The 14,652-nt window shown below is 36.0% G+C and overlaps 1 protein-coding gene across 5 annotated transcripts in view; it reads left to right on the top strand.

The window, feature by feature from the left end:
- The window catches only part of LRFN5 (leucine rich repeat and fibronectin type III domain containing 5), a 422,713-nt gene that overhangs the window by 273,994 nt on the left and 134,067 nt on the right, over positions 1-14,652 (top strand). The window lies entirely within an intron of this gene.

Here is a 14,652-nt window from a genome sequence, read left to right as displayed (position 1 = left end):
GCTTTTTCTTGACTTATACAACTAAACATATGACCACTAAACATTTTTTTTAATTTCCCCCAAAGTTAGAAGCAGGGAGGCAGTTGGACAGACTCCGGCATGCGCACAACCGGGATCCACCCCGCATGCCCAACAGGGGGCGATGCTCCACTGCAGTCAGAGCCATTCTAGCGCCTGAGGTGGAGGCCATGGAGCCGTCCTCAGTGCCTGGGCCAACTTTGTTCCAATGGAGCCTTTGGCTGCGGGAGGGGACGAGAGAGGCATAGAGGAAGTAGAGGGGGAGGGATGGAGAAGCAGATGGGCGCTTCTCCTGTGTGCTCTGACTGGGAATCGAACCTGGGACTTCCACACGCCAGGCCGACACTCTACCACTGAGCCAACTGGCAAGGTCCGACCACAAAACCTTTTTGATGTAAGAAGAGTAAAAGGAAAACAGTGTCTAAAGTATCATGTCCTCTTTTCTCCCCTCTTACAAGAATGAGATTATTAGAAATACTATTTGACCTGACCAGGTGGTGGCGCAGTGGATAGAGCGTTGGACTGGGATACGGAGGACCAGGTTCAAGACCCGGAAGTCACCAGCTTGAGTGCAGGTTCATCTGGTTTGAGCAAAGCTCATCAGCTTGGATCCAAGGTTGCTGACTGGAGCAAGGGGTTACTCAGTCTGCTGAAGGCCCACGGTCAAGGCACATATGAGAAAGCAGTCAATGAACAACTCAAGTGACGTAATGCAAAACTGATGATTGATGCTTCTCATCTCTCTCTGTTTCTGTCTGTCTATCCCTCTTTCTGACTCTCTGTCTGTGTGAAAAAAAATATTGTTCTTGTTTATTTTATATCACTTTTCTGTCTCTTCAGATTTCAATATGGAATTATATCAGTCTCTTCTGAAATCCCTTGGTAGCTCCAAATTGTCTATTCTATGAACAGAGTTTTAATTTTATAAATTAATATGTCATGTTTTTATAATTTCCATTTTTTCAGACTGTTTTATTAACAATTCTCCCCTCTTTCATATATAAACAAAATAATTTTTAGCATAGAAAGCAAAGTGGATAAATTTACTGAGTATTTGAATAGATGTGATGTCTTAAACAAGTTTCTTTTGACTTTAAGAATAATTTTAAGAATAGAAATATTTTCAAAGATTTTTTGCATTAAGCAATATATATATATATTTCTTAAGATAATGAAACAACAGTAACTTAAGTAGCAACAGCTATATTATCTGTATATCTCTCTTTTTACATTATTATGCATCTTACTAATCTTTGCAGCCTAGGTAGGAACCATCTTGCATTTTCTCCAGTGATGTCATACCGTACCCTGCATTTAAAAAAGGTCAATTCTTTCTCTTAAGGCATATTCATTCTGAGAGGAAGAGTTACAAGTTCTGTCTAAATATGAATCAAACATTGTATTTTATAATAATAGTTGTGAAGCTATAAAATAGATTTCAACTCATCATAACTCTATCTGTGGAGGGACCTTAACAATGATCAGCTTTTTCTTCCTGATCTAAATGCCTTGTGAACTTATTGCTATAGCTGAAATCTTTCGATTGAACTCCCTTGGCTTTAGCTAATTCAATTCCAAACCAGCAGGTATTGCTAAAGCATGCTGTGAGCACATACCACCAGCTTTGATAATACAGATGGGAACCAGGGAAGAATCACCAAATTAAGATATGCATGCTGTTCTTGCTATAAATATCCACATTATCCTGGCATTCTTTTTCTTCATTATTCTTTCCCTCTTTTATTCATCCATATAATTCCAATTGGTAATTTTAATTTCATGATTACTTGGAAGGGTAATTAGGGCATGTACATTAACTATGGAAGGCATTGTGGAAATATGCATTAACTATGAGATCATTCTTGCTAGAAAGAAATATCTAGTAACCTATTAAAAGATCAATAATATAGATAAAATTTGATCAATTTTGTAGGCTAAATTGCAGAGCTTTAAAGTAGCTACTAAATATTTATATGACTTTTTTTCTTACCAGCATAAAAGTACTGATGTTACTAAAGAATTCATGCAACACATAGTAGGTTAATGACTGAATATCTCTAGTTGTCTTTGTTCTCAAAAATAAATTATATATATATATATATACATATACATATATATGTATATATACTATTAGTGTAATTTATTTAGTGATTATTTCCATATAAGCTATTCCAGAAAGATATTCAGACAATGGTACCATGCAATGAAGTCTGATATTATTTAATCAAGCTTATTAAATATTTCAATATAATAATATCACAAAACAGTGTTAGAGATGTAGAGCATAAAATCTTTTATTGGTGCTGAAGTGCAATTTAAAATAATCTTTAAAAAACTCTGATATGAAACTCCCAGGAGTAAATATTATCTGAATACATCAATAATGAATATCATTTTTCCCTTTCATTCTTTAAGTGGGGAAAGTTGTAACCTTGCCATTGCATTATCTTATAGACCAGCTGAGAGAGCCAAAACAGGCATATTCTTCAGAGGGCTGGTAGGCAACTAAAATAATTCTAAGTGAACAACATATTTATGTTTTTCCTAGTTAGCTCTTGCTGGTATTAAATCTTTTAATAAGTGTGGTTCATTTAGTATAAAAGGACTGGATTCGAATTCTTTTCTCTATTTTTTTCTTTTTTAATGTACTGTGTTGACATAGTTCCAATGGTCCCACTCTATATAACACACTCTACAATACACACTCTGTCATGCCACCCCCACCACATGCAAAGTCTCTTTCTACCTCTATTTCTCTCCCTTTTTCTCCCCTCCACTACCTCCAACCTCACTTTTCCCTCTGGCTATTGCTACCCTGTTGACTGTGTGTGTGTGTGTGTGTGTGTGTGTGTGTGTGTATGTGTGTGTATGATTTTGGCTAATATCTTCACATTCTTTGGCCCCATCCCCTCTTCTTCCTTCCCCCTGACAGCTGTTCTATTTCCTGTGACCCTGCCTCTGTACTATTTTGTTCCTCAATTTAATTTGTTTATTAGATTCCACATATAGGTGAAATCATATCTTATTTGTCTTTCTCTACCTGGCTTATTTCACTTACCACTATAATGTCCAGGTCCATCCATACTGTAGCAAAAGGTAAGACATCCTTCTTTTTATGGCTGTTTAATATTCCATGATGTAAATGTATCACAGCTTTTTTATTCACTAATTCAAGAATGTACACTTGGGCTGTTTCTAGATCTTGGCTGTTGTATAATAATGCTAAACAAAATATAGGGCTACATATGTTCTTTTGAATTAGTGTTTTGGGATTCTTAGGATATATTCCCAGAAGTGGGATAGCTAGGTCATAAGGCAGTTCCATTTTTAATTTTTGAGGAAACTCCATGTGGTTTTCCGCAGTGGCTGCATGAATCTACATTCCCACCAGCTGTGCAGGAGGGTTCTCTTTTCTCCACACCTATGCCAGAATTTGCTGTTTGTTGATTTGTTAATAAAAGCCATTCTGGCATGTGTGCAGTGATATTTCATTGTGTTTAAATAGCACTTCTCTGATGATTAGTGACATTGAGTATCTTTTCATATGCCTATTGGGCATCTGTATGTCCTCTTTAGAGAAGCATATATCAGATCCTTTGCCCATCTTTTAATTGAATTTTTATTCTCCAGGTGTAGAGTTTTATAATATTCGTTGCTAATTCCTTATCAGACATATGAGTGAATATATTCTCCCATGAAGTGGGTTGTCTTTATCTTGTTAATGGTGTCTTTTGCTATGCAAAACCTTTTTTTAGTTTGATGTAGTCCCATTTGTTTATTTTGTCCTTTTTTTCACTTGCTCATGGGAACATATTGGCAAAATATTGTTACCAGAGATGTCTGAGAGAGTACTGCCTATGTTTTCTTCTAGAATTTTTATGGTTTTGTGACTTATGTTTAGGTATTCTATCCATTTTTATTTACTTTCTTGTGAATTGTGTAAGTTGGTGGTCTAGTTTCATCTTTTCACTTTTATTGGTTCAATTTTCTCAACACCACTTATTAAAGAGACTGTCTTTACTCATTGATATTTGCCTCCTTTATTTATTTCTGAGTTTATTTCTGAATTCTCTGTTTTGTTCCATTGATCTGTATGCCTGTTCTTATGCCAGCACCAAGCTGGTTTAATTACAATGGTATTGTAGTATAGCTTGATATCAGGAAGTGTGATGCCACCCACTTTGTTCTTCATTTTCAAGATTGCTGAGACTATTCAAGTTTGTTTTTGGTTCCATATAAATTTTTAGAATATTTGTTTTAGACCTGTGAAGTATATCATTGATATTTAATAGAAATTGCTTTAAAATCTATATTCTTTTGGGTAGTATGGACATTTTAATAATGTTAAGTCTTTCTAGCCATGAACACAATATATGTTTCCACTTCTTTGTATCTTCCTTGATTTCTTTCCTCAATGTCATATAGTTTTTCTAGTACCAGCGTTTACCTCCTTGGTTAAATTTATTCCTAGGTATTTGATTTATTTATTTGCAGTAGTAAATAGGATTTTTACCTTATCTTTTTTTCTGACAGTTTATTATAGGTGTATGATTTCTGAATATTACTTTTATATCCTACCATTGCCGGATTCATTTATTAGCTCTATTTTTTTCTATGGAGACTTTAGGTTTTTCTGGGTAAAGTATCATGTCATCAGCAAAAAGTGATAGTTTTCCTTCTTCCTTTCATATTAGATGCCATTTACTTCTTCTTGTCTGATTGCTATGGCTAGGACTTCCAATACTATGTTGAAAAAAAGTAGTGAAAGGGGATAACCCTGCCTTGTTTCTGATCTTAAGAGAATTGCATTAAATTTTTTTCCATTGAGTATGATGTTGGCTATAAGTTTGTCCTATATGGCCTTTATTATGTTGAGGTATGTTTCCTCTATTCCCATTTTTCTGACAGTTTTTTTTATCATAAATAGGTGCTGGCTTTTATCAAATGCTTTTTCTGTATCTATTGATATGATCATGTGATTTTCATCCTTCATTTTGTATATGTGATGAATCACATTTATTGATTTGTGAATATTGTACCAGCTTTGCTCCCCAGAATAAATCCTACTTGATCATGGTTTCTGATCTTAATAATGTATTGCAGAATCTGGTTTGCTAATATTTTCTTGAGAATTTTAGTATCTATGTCCATGAGGGATTTGGCTTGTAACTTTCTTTCTTTGTAGTATCTTTACCTGATGTTGGAATTAGAGTTATGCATGCTTCATAAAATGAGCTTGTAAGGCTTGCCTCCTGTTAAATTTTTGGAATACTTTGAGAAGGACAGGTGTTAGTTTTTCTTTGACTGTTTGGTAAAATTTGCCAGTGAAGCCATCTGATCCTGTGTTTTTGTTTGTTGGGAGTTTTTTTTTTTAATACTGTTCCTATTTCATTTGTTGTAATCAGTCTGCTCATGTTTTCTGATTCTTACAGACTGAGTTTTGGAAGATTGTATGTTTTTAGGAATTTATCTATTTTGCCCAAGTAGTTCAATTATTGGACATATACTTCTTCAGAGTATTTTCTTACAGTCCTTTGTATTTCTGTGATGTCAGTTATTGCTTCTCATTTATTTCCAATTTTATTTATTTGGGTCTTCTCTTTTTCTTGATGAGTCAGTTAAAGGTTCGTCAATTTTGTTTAACTTTTCAGAAAACTAGTTCTTGGTTTCATTGATTTTTCATTCTTATTTTTAGCCTCTATGTCATTTATTCCCACTCTGATTTTTTTAAAGATTTTATTTATTCATTATAGAGAAGGGAGAGAGAGAGAGAGAGAAGGAGGTAGGAGCAGGAATCATCAACTCCCATATGTGCCTTGACCAGGCAAGCCCAGGGTTTTGAACCGGCAACCTCAGCATTCCAGGTCAACGCTTTATCCACTGTGCCACCACAGGACAGGCCCCACTCTGATTTTTATTATTTCCTTTCTTCTACTTCCTCTCGGTTTTGTTTGTTGTTTTTTTATAATTCTTTTAGGTTCAAGGTTAAATTATTTCTTTGAGATTTTTCCTGCTTCCTAAGGTATGCCTATAATGTAATGAGCTTCCCTCTCAGGGCTGCTTCTGTTGTGGCCCAAAGTTCTGAGTTTGTTATATGTTCATTTTTACTTGTTTTAAGGAAATTTTTGATTTCCTCCTTGATCTCATTGTTAACCCATTTTTTATTAAATATACTATTTAGCCTCCAACTGTTTGACAGTTTTTTAGTTTTATTATTGTAGTTGATTTTTTTTCATGTCCTGTGGTCAGAGGAGATACTTGCTATGATTGCAATCTTTGTAAATTTATTGAGACTTGGTTTATATCCTAACATGTGGTCTATCCTAGGAAATGTTATGTGAGCATTTGAAAAGAATGTATATGCTACTTCTTGGGGGTAAAATTTTCAGAAGATATCAATTAAATCTAGTTGCTCTAGAGTGTCATTTAATGTTGCCTTTTTTTTCTGTCTGGAGGATCTATCTATTGATGTCAGTGGGGTGTTAAAATTCTCTACTATTACTGTATTGCAGCTGATCTCTCCCTTTATGTCCATCAAAATCTGCTTTATATATTTAGTTGATCCTATATTGGGAAAGTAAATATTTATAATGGTTATATCTTCTTGTTGGATTGTTCCCTTTATCATTATGTTTTGACCTTCTTTGTCTCTTACAGCCTTTGTTTTAATGACTATTTTGTCAGATATAAATATTGCTATTTCACCTCCCCCCCCCCATTTTATTTGTGTAGAATATTTTTTTCTATCTCTTTACTTTCAGTCTATATGTAAGTTCTGTTCTGAAGTGGATTCTTTTTTCTATTATTATTTTTACTTAGTCTGAGGAGGGCAGGCATAAAGACAGACTCTCACATGTGTCCTGACTTGAATCCACCTGGAAAGTCCATTAAGGGGTGATGTTCTGACCATTTGGTGGGTTGCTCCATTGCTAAACAACCAAGCTCTTCTTAACACCTAAGGCAAAGTCCATTGAGCTATCCTCAGCATCCAGGCCCAAATCGTACCAATAGAGCCAGGGCTGCAGGAGGGGAAGAGAGAAAGAGAGAAAAGCAAGAGGGGGGAGTGTTGGAGAAGCAAATGGGTGTTTCTTCTGTGTGCTCTGACTTGGAATCAAACCCAGGACATACACACACTAGGCTGATTCTCTACCACTGAGTGAACTGGCCAGGGCCTGAGGTGGCTTTTTGTAGACAACAGATATATGGGTCATGTTTTCTTATCTCTTCATCTACCCTATGATTTTTTATTGGAGCATTTAATCCATTTACATTTAAAGTTTTGAAATGTACTGATCCTTATCAGTTGGCTCAGTCACTTAACAGTGTCATCTCAAAACAACAAAGTTGAGGGTTTGATCCCCCATCAGAGTACACGTGGGAAATAACCAATGAATGAACGACCGAGTGGAACAACAAATGAATTCTTCTCTTTCCTGTCTCCTCTCTCTTGCTTCCCTTCCCTTGCTAAAAATCCAACAATAAGTTAAAAAAAAAGAATTAAGCCCTGTTTGAATAGATCAATTGGTTGGAGCACTGCCCTGGAGCACAGAGGCTGCCAGTTTAATTTCCTATTCAGGGCACATACAGGAGCAGCTCAATGTTCCTTCCTGTTTCTCCCTGACTTTCAAAAAAAAAGAAGAAGAAGAAATGTACTTATTTGTTTGCCATTTTATTTTTTAAAACTACAATCCTCTTGCTCTCAATTTTTTTCATCTTTTTAAAGCGTTCTCTTTAACATTTCATGTCATACTGGTTTGGTCATAATACACTTCTTTATTTATTTTTTTTCAAATCTGAAAAGTTCTTTTTTTTTTTTTTTCAATTTTAAATGATAGCTTTGCTGAATAGAGTAGTCTTGGATATAGTTTTTTGGCTGTTTATCTTTTTAAATATCTCTTGCTAATCTCTTCAAGTCTGAAATGTTTCTGCTGAGAAGTTGGATCACAGCTCCGTGGCAGGGGGCCTCTTTTGTAGGCAATCAATTGATCTTTTTGTTGCAGCTTTTAGAATTCTTTATCTTCTATCTTTTGCATTTTAATTATGATATGTCTTGGTGTAGGCTTTTTTAGGGTTCATCTTGAACAAGACATTCTGTGCTTCTTGAACTTGTGTGACTTTTTCTTTTACCGGGTTCTGAAAATTTTCAGTTATTATTTCTTCAAACAGGTTCTCTCCCTTGTTCATTCTCTTTTCCTTCAGGAACCCCTATGATATGGATGTTGTTTTGCTTGATGTTGTCACAGAGGTCTCTTAGACTCTCCTCACCTTTGAGTCTCTTTTCTTTTTACTGCTTTGCTTCTATTCTTACTGTTATCTTGTCCTCTAAATTGCTGATTCAATCCTCTGCTTTATCCAAACTTGCATTGATTTTTTTTCCAGTGCAGTCTTTATTTCAGATATTGTATTTTTCATTTCTACTGGTTCTTTTTTATGGTTTCAATGTCCTTTTTTATGCTTACTATATCTTTGTTTAAGTTCTCACTGAGATAATTTGTTCTTACTCTAAGAACCGTGAGTATTCTAATAATCATTGTTTTAAACTATGCATATGATAGTTTGGTTGCTTCCATTTTATTTAATTCTCTTTGTGAAGATTTCACTTGTTAATTCATTTAGAGCATATGTCTTTGTCAGCCCATTTGTATGTGTATTAGGTAGCTCTGTCTGACCCTAGATTTGATGTGATGCTTAGATGCCTAATGAAAAAGGTGGGTTCAGTGGTACAAACCTCCAGGCCACTTGAGCTACTTGCTCTAGGAATGTTTCTTGAAAGTTATATTTAAATTCCTGTTGTATGTCTTAAATGCTGTAGGCCCTTTCATGGGTGGAGTTATCCAATCAGGCTGGCTGGCTCTAAGGGTCAACCTTGATCATGTGCATTAGATACTGTATACTGGCTGTTTTTTTGTGGTGTTATTATTTTCAGCAGGGTCTGGTGCTTTCTGGACTCCCCTTTGAGTGTGCCATTTGTGTGGCTAGTTGAATCTAGCACTGTGGTGGTTCGCAATCCACTGGTGCTTGTGTAAGGATATAGGACCTCTTTGGTAGGGTTCAGGTATGGGTTATCAGATGTTGTTCGTAATCCTTTGTAGGCTATCAGTTTGGAGCTACCACTCTGTTTACTGTTTGTGTCTGTGTTTTCTGTGTCTGGGTGTGTGTATGAAGGGCCAACCTGTGTATAAAGGTCAACTTCCTTGTGCTTAGAGCTGAGCTCTGCAAAAGGTCCAAGATCTTTAAGATTTGCCTCCACTTTTCAGCTGTTTCACCTTCACTTGCAGTTACCTGGTCTCAGAAAGTCTTCTGTAGAGAGACTGTAGAGTAAGTTCAGACTGGCCTCACCCTATCAACCCCTCCACAGCTTGCAAGCTTGGTGTGGAAGGGCAACTAAGGTTGGGAGTACAAGGTTAATGGGACCCCCCCACTTGAGAAGTCTCTTGTTCAGAAGCTCAGTATAGGGAATGTGGCACCTCCTCCACAGACTAATCTCTCAATTACTGCAGGATAATCTAACTCTATTTCTCCCTAGAGAGGTGAGAAGCAGGTTTAGGTTGGGTGGCTCAACAGTCCCCTCTGCAGAAATTCTTTCAGCTGAGGAACCCCTCATCTCAGAGAGAAAAACTGAGGGAGTCTTCCACTGATCTTTCCCCCAACAGGTGGTTAAGCCCTTCATCCGTCCCGACAATAGGCTCCAAGGAACTCACACATTGAATGTTTGAGCTCTAAGCCTCTCACCCTTTCCCCTATGGAACTGACCCCAGTGGCATAGGGTATTTGAGACTAAGGCTGGCTGACTCTAAGACTGTACTTCATCCAATGAATGTGAGCTGCTGTGCAAGTGCTGACCACAGGAAACAGAATTCTCAGCTGGGTTTGGTGCTTGCCCAGCTCTCCCTCTGCATGTCTGTTTTTAAGGCTGGTTGGATGTTGTCAGTAGCTGGGCACTGGATATGTTAGTTTTGGGCCTCATAGGAGGAAACCTAGTGCAGACCAGTGTAAGACAGTGCCAGTGACTGACTCTTGGCAACCTGTTTGGAACTATAAACATTCTACAGTTTGTGGCTGCCTCTGCTGGGCTTAGATGCACATGGAAGGACCAAGCTGTTCACCTAGGCTGGCTTTTACCAGCACGAGGCCTGGGGGCAAGTCAGAAAAAGACCCAAGGTTTCCTGAAATCTGCTTTCTGTTGACTCTGTCTGCTGACTGCTTGTTAAGCTCAGTTTCTAATAAAAACCTTCTGTTAGAGTAGAGAGCCTAGGGGTATTAATCTCCCCTAAGGGGGAGGTATCTCTCAGGCATAAGGAAAAGTGGTTTGAATGGCTCACAACCCAGGGACCCAGATATCCTGAGTTCTTTCTCAGACTCAGAAGGGTCTAGGAGTATGGTGGGTGGGGCCTCTGAAACTAGAGGCCTGCCAATAGTTTCTGCCAATAACAAGACAGTTTCTAGTGAATCTCCTGAGAGGGGCAGCTCCAGTCATATTCTCGGGAAAGTGGGAGCCTCAAAGCCAGACAATTAAGCAGAGGTGGACAGGTGCACCAGGCACATGCCCTTGGCCCCGATTTCTGAAGAGCCCTGCAAAACCCCAACTTAATATTTTTTTCTAATGTCACCAAGTTCAGTTTTGTATGTGCAATTTTAACATTAACAGTATATAATATCTTTTATTTATTTAAAAATATGGTTAACATGTATTTTTATTTTCTCTCTCTCTAGCTTTTAAGGGGCCTAATATTTTCTTCTGTGCCCAGGGCTTTAACTGACCTTAATCCATTTCTGCAATTAAGTCACTGTCTCCCTCCCCCTGACTCTGCTCAATACCCTCAGCTCCCTGGCCAAGCCTGCCTACATTGCAGCAGGGCCCAGTCTCCATAGGGTGGGGTGATTGCTTTCTTCCAGGCTGATGCTACACAAAAGAACATGCTCCACCCAAGAAATATGGCAACTGTGATATTGGCAAAAGATTGTGTACAGGGGTCTTGGTGATTGTCCCCCAACCATGTCTCTCCCAAAAGCCAACAATCTCACACTCTTCTTCATTCAACTCTAGTTCACTCAGCCCTCCCTCTGCTGGAGCCCATGGTAAGTGGCTGTGAATGAGATTTTCTGCATTAACCTTTTAAAAGTATGCTTTTAGCTCTGAGAACTGTCTCTTCTGGCAGACAGAAATCTTGCTTCTTTTCACCACCAAATGCTATGTGGGCACTTCTTGGCTCTAGTGCTTTAGGCTGAGGAGCTCAGGTTGGGGTTCAGGACCCACACCTCTCAGGGAAAACCACCCCCACAGCTGTGATGTCCCCCAGGAACCTCAGCCACTGCTTCTGGGAGCAGGGCAGCCCTTTTCGCATCTCTGCCCTTCCTACTAGTCTCGACCAAACTTCAGTTTGGTCCTGGGGGGTGGCAAATGGACATCTTCCTATTCCATCACTATCTTGAATCCTTTTCTTTATAAAGGTATTTTTAAAAAATAAAAGAAAAAGAAAACAAATGCATAATTATTCCTAAAGAATCCAACATTTTCTGCCCTTGATCTTTGCCTTATAACTTGACACTTAGCCAACAGTGAAACAGTTAACAGTGTTGACTCTAGATAACTGGGAGAAATGGGGCTGGTTTTTTGAGTTGTAAGTTATTTTGTTCCTAAAACTGAGATTCTATTAAAATAACTATGGAAGAAAACAGTGCTTTCTTTCTATTCCTTTCAAAATCTGGAGCCCTTAACAAAAGTAGAAGCTTTTTAAATGTATCCCTTGATTGGCAGGGTTGAGATACTGCTGGATTTGAGGTTTTCACTTCTTCAGGAGAAGCCTTCACCTGTCTCTTTGGCTGTCTGCCCTATCCTGTCTTCTAAAGGGTTGATTTATTATTTTGGAAAAAAATCTAGAATTACTTTTTGATTCAATTAAAATAATCTTCTCAGTGAAGATAGGTATTTCATTTTTTGTAATACAAATATTTAAGATAGATGTGTGGATTACTTTTCTATTAATGAATATAATTTTATTCCAAAATACTAGTATTCAAGAGATCTGTATGTATTTCAAAAACTCAAAACAATAGTACATGCTTATGGTAAGATAAAAGGAATATTTTTCATTCATAATGACAAATATGTAATTATAAAAATGATATGTAAATATATAACTAAATAAATATGAGAACTATACATAAATTAATAATTTCTTTGTGATCTTTTGTTATTTTTCACAGTCTGGTACAGAAATAATAAGGATGTTATCTCTTATTGTCCTACTTGGAAAAACTGAACATAAATAGGGAACACTTGGAAGTACTTTTTATAAAAAAGATATTAAATAGCTTTACTAGATAGAGACAGCTAGCTTTAAAAGTGGGTCTCAGGGGCCCTGGCTGGGCAGCTCAGTTGGTTTGAGTGTCATCTTTGTACACCAAGATTGTGGGGTTTATCCCAGGTACGGGCACATAAAAAATCAACCAATAAATGTATAAATAAGAGAAACAACACATTGACGTTTCTTTCTCTCTGTTTCTCCATCTCTCTCTCAAAATCAATAAATCAATTTTAAAAATTAAAAATATTAAATTTGGGGCTTTGGGGACACATTGCCTTGTTTTTCTTCTAGTAAGTTTATAAATATGACTGGGTTAAATATGTCTGTATGTGTGTGTTGCAATAGGAAAGGAGAGTATTGTGTGTGTATATTCATGTATAGCATTTGATAGTTTGTATTTTTCTGTGTCTGTTTTTCTTCTATTCAGTAACATATTTTAGAGATTCATTTATGTTTTGCACATATCAATAATTGTGTATTTGTATAACTGTATAGTACCCCATTGTATAAATATATCACAATTTTTTAAATTAAAAATGTTATTGATTTATTTTAGCAAAAGAGAAAGGGAGAGAGAGAGATAAGGACATCAATTTGTTCCTGTCTGGGCCCTGACCGGGAGTGAACCAGCAAATTCTGTGCCTCAGGGTTATGCTCTAACCAGCTGAGCCATCCAGTCAGGTCACACAATTTCTTGATGAATATACCTTTAGAGGTCCGATTACTTTTTTCTAGTTTGGAGTTATTATATTCATAAAGCTACTTTGAACATTTTTGTATAAGTCTTTTTGTGTATATATGCATTCCTTTCTTCTTAGTATGTACATCAATGTTGAGTTTCTGGTCATAAGTATACGGGTAGATCAGAGCAACCTCATATCAGCTCCCTAGTACTGCTTGTTAAAGTTTTAGGTGTTTCGTGAACTGGTCATTAAATATAGACATTATTAAAAAATCAATTAAATATAATTACACTTAAATTATATTTAAATCGAAGTGAATAAATTCTCAAAAATTAATCATACCCTAATTTTTTGATATTTTTATATTATCTAAGTTACTGAGGTTATTTATGTATTTTAAGTGTTTAGTGGAAAATTTGTATTAAGATGTTCTATTTTGAAGCTTTTTTCAACTATGCATTCAGTAATATATTGAATATGAAGTCAGATATGAAAATATTTATACTCACAAAATTAGGTAACAATTACAAATGAACGCTGGGTTTGTGTTTTTGCTTGTCTAGAACTAAGAAACTTATGGAGAAAATGATAGTCATGCAGATAAGACTAAAAAAAGTGTTACATCTATAAACATTGCATTTTGAATATCGCACAAACCTGAACAAAATATTCTTTAGGTATTTCAATATTATTATATGAGTTAGCAAATAAGTAGCGTATCATTGATGAAACAGTGACATATGTAATTGTTTTACATATGTCTTATAAATGTAAACAAAAATATTAACAAATATTATTTGTACATTGATTATTATGCATCATTTACAGAATAAAAGTTATAATAAATTTATATATACACTTATATACATACATTTGTTTTTCAGAGGACTGGGAGTTAAACATTTACCAACTAACAACTTAAAAACAGTTCATTAGAAACTAAATGCTAAATAAGTAAACAAAAATAAACAAGAGAGGCTACATCAAACTATAAAGCAGAGAAAGAATCAGCAAAAGAGACTGTCATTATACAGGGTGGACCAAACTAAGTTTACAGTTGTTTGTATGAAAAATAACACAATAATAAATAAATAAAAATTCAAGAATAAACTCTGTGGTTTGTATACTCACAACAGTAAACTTACATTTGCCCCACCCTATAATAAAAAGACAACCTATATGGAATAAGCAAAAATATTTCCAAGTCATGTATCTGATAAGGTTTTAATATTCAAAATACATAATGAACTCATATAACACAAAAGAAAAAAATAGATTTAAAAATGGGCTGATAATCTGAATAGACATTATCCAAAGAAAATGTCCATATGACAAACAGGTACATAAAAAGGTGCTTCCCATCATTAATCAACAAACGGAAATGCAAGTAAAAAATTCAGTGATATATCGCCTAATCTGTTGATGAGAACGAAGAAAAAAACAGTTTTGCACTGCTGGTGGGAATGTAAGTGATACAGCCACTGTGGAAAACAGAATGATGGTTCCTCAAAATATTAAAAATAGAACTACCATATGACCTAGCAATTCCAATTCTGGTTATTTACCCTTTTTGTTTTTTAGATTTTATTTATTTATTTTAAAGAGAGGAAAGAGAGACAGAGAAAAAGAGAGAAGGGGGGATC

The sequence above is a fragment of the Saccopteryx leptura genome, chromosome 6, assembly GCF_036850995.1.
Source record: "Saccopteryx leptura isolate mSacLep1 chromosome 6, mSacLep1_pri_phased_curated, whole genome shotgun sequence".
Lineage (NCBI taxonomy): Eukaryota > Metazoa > Chordata > Mammalia > Chiroptera > Emballonuridae > Saccopteryx > Saccopteryx leptura.
The sequence above is the reverse complement of the archived record's forward strand: the minus strand, read 5'-3'. Positions and strand labels throughout refer to the sequence as shown.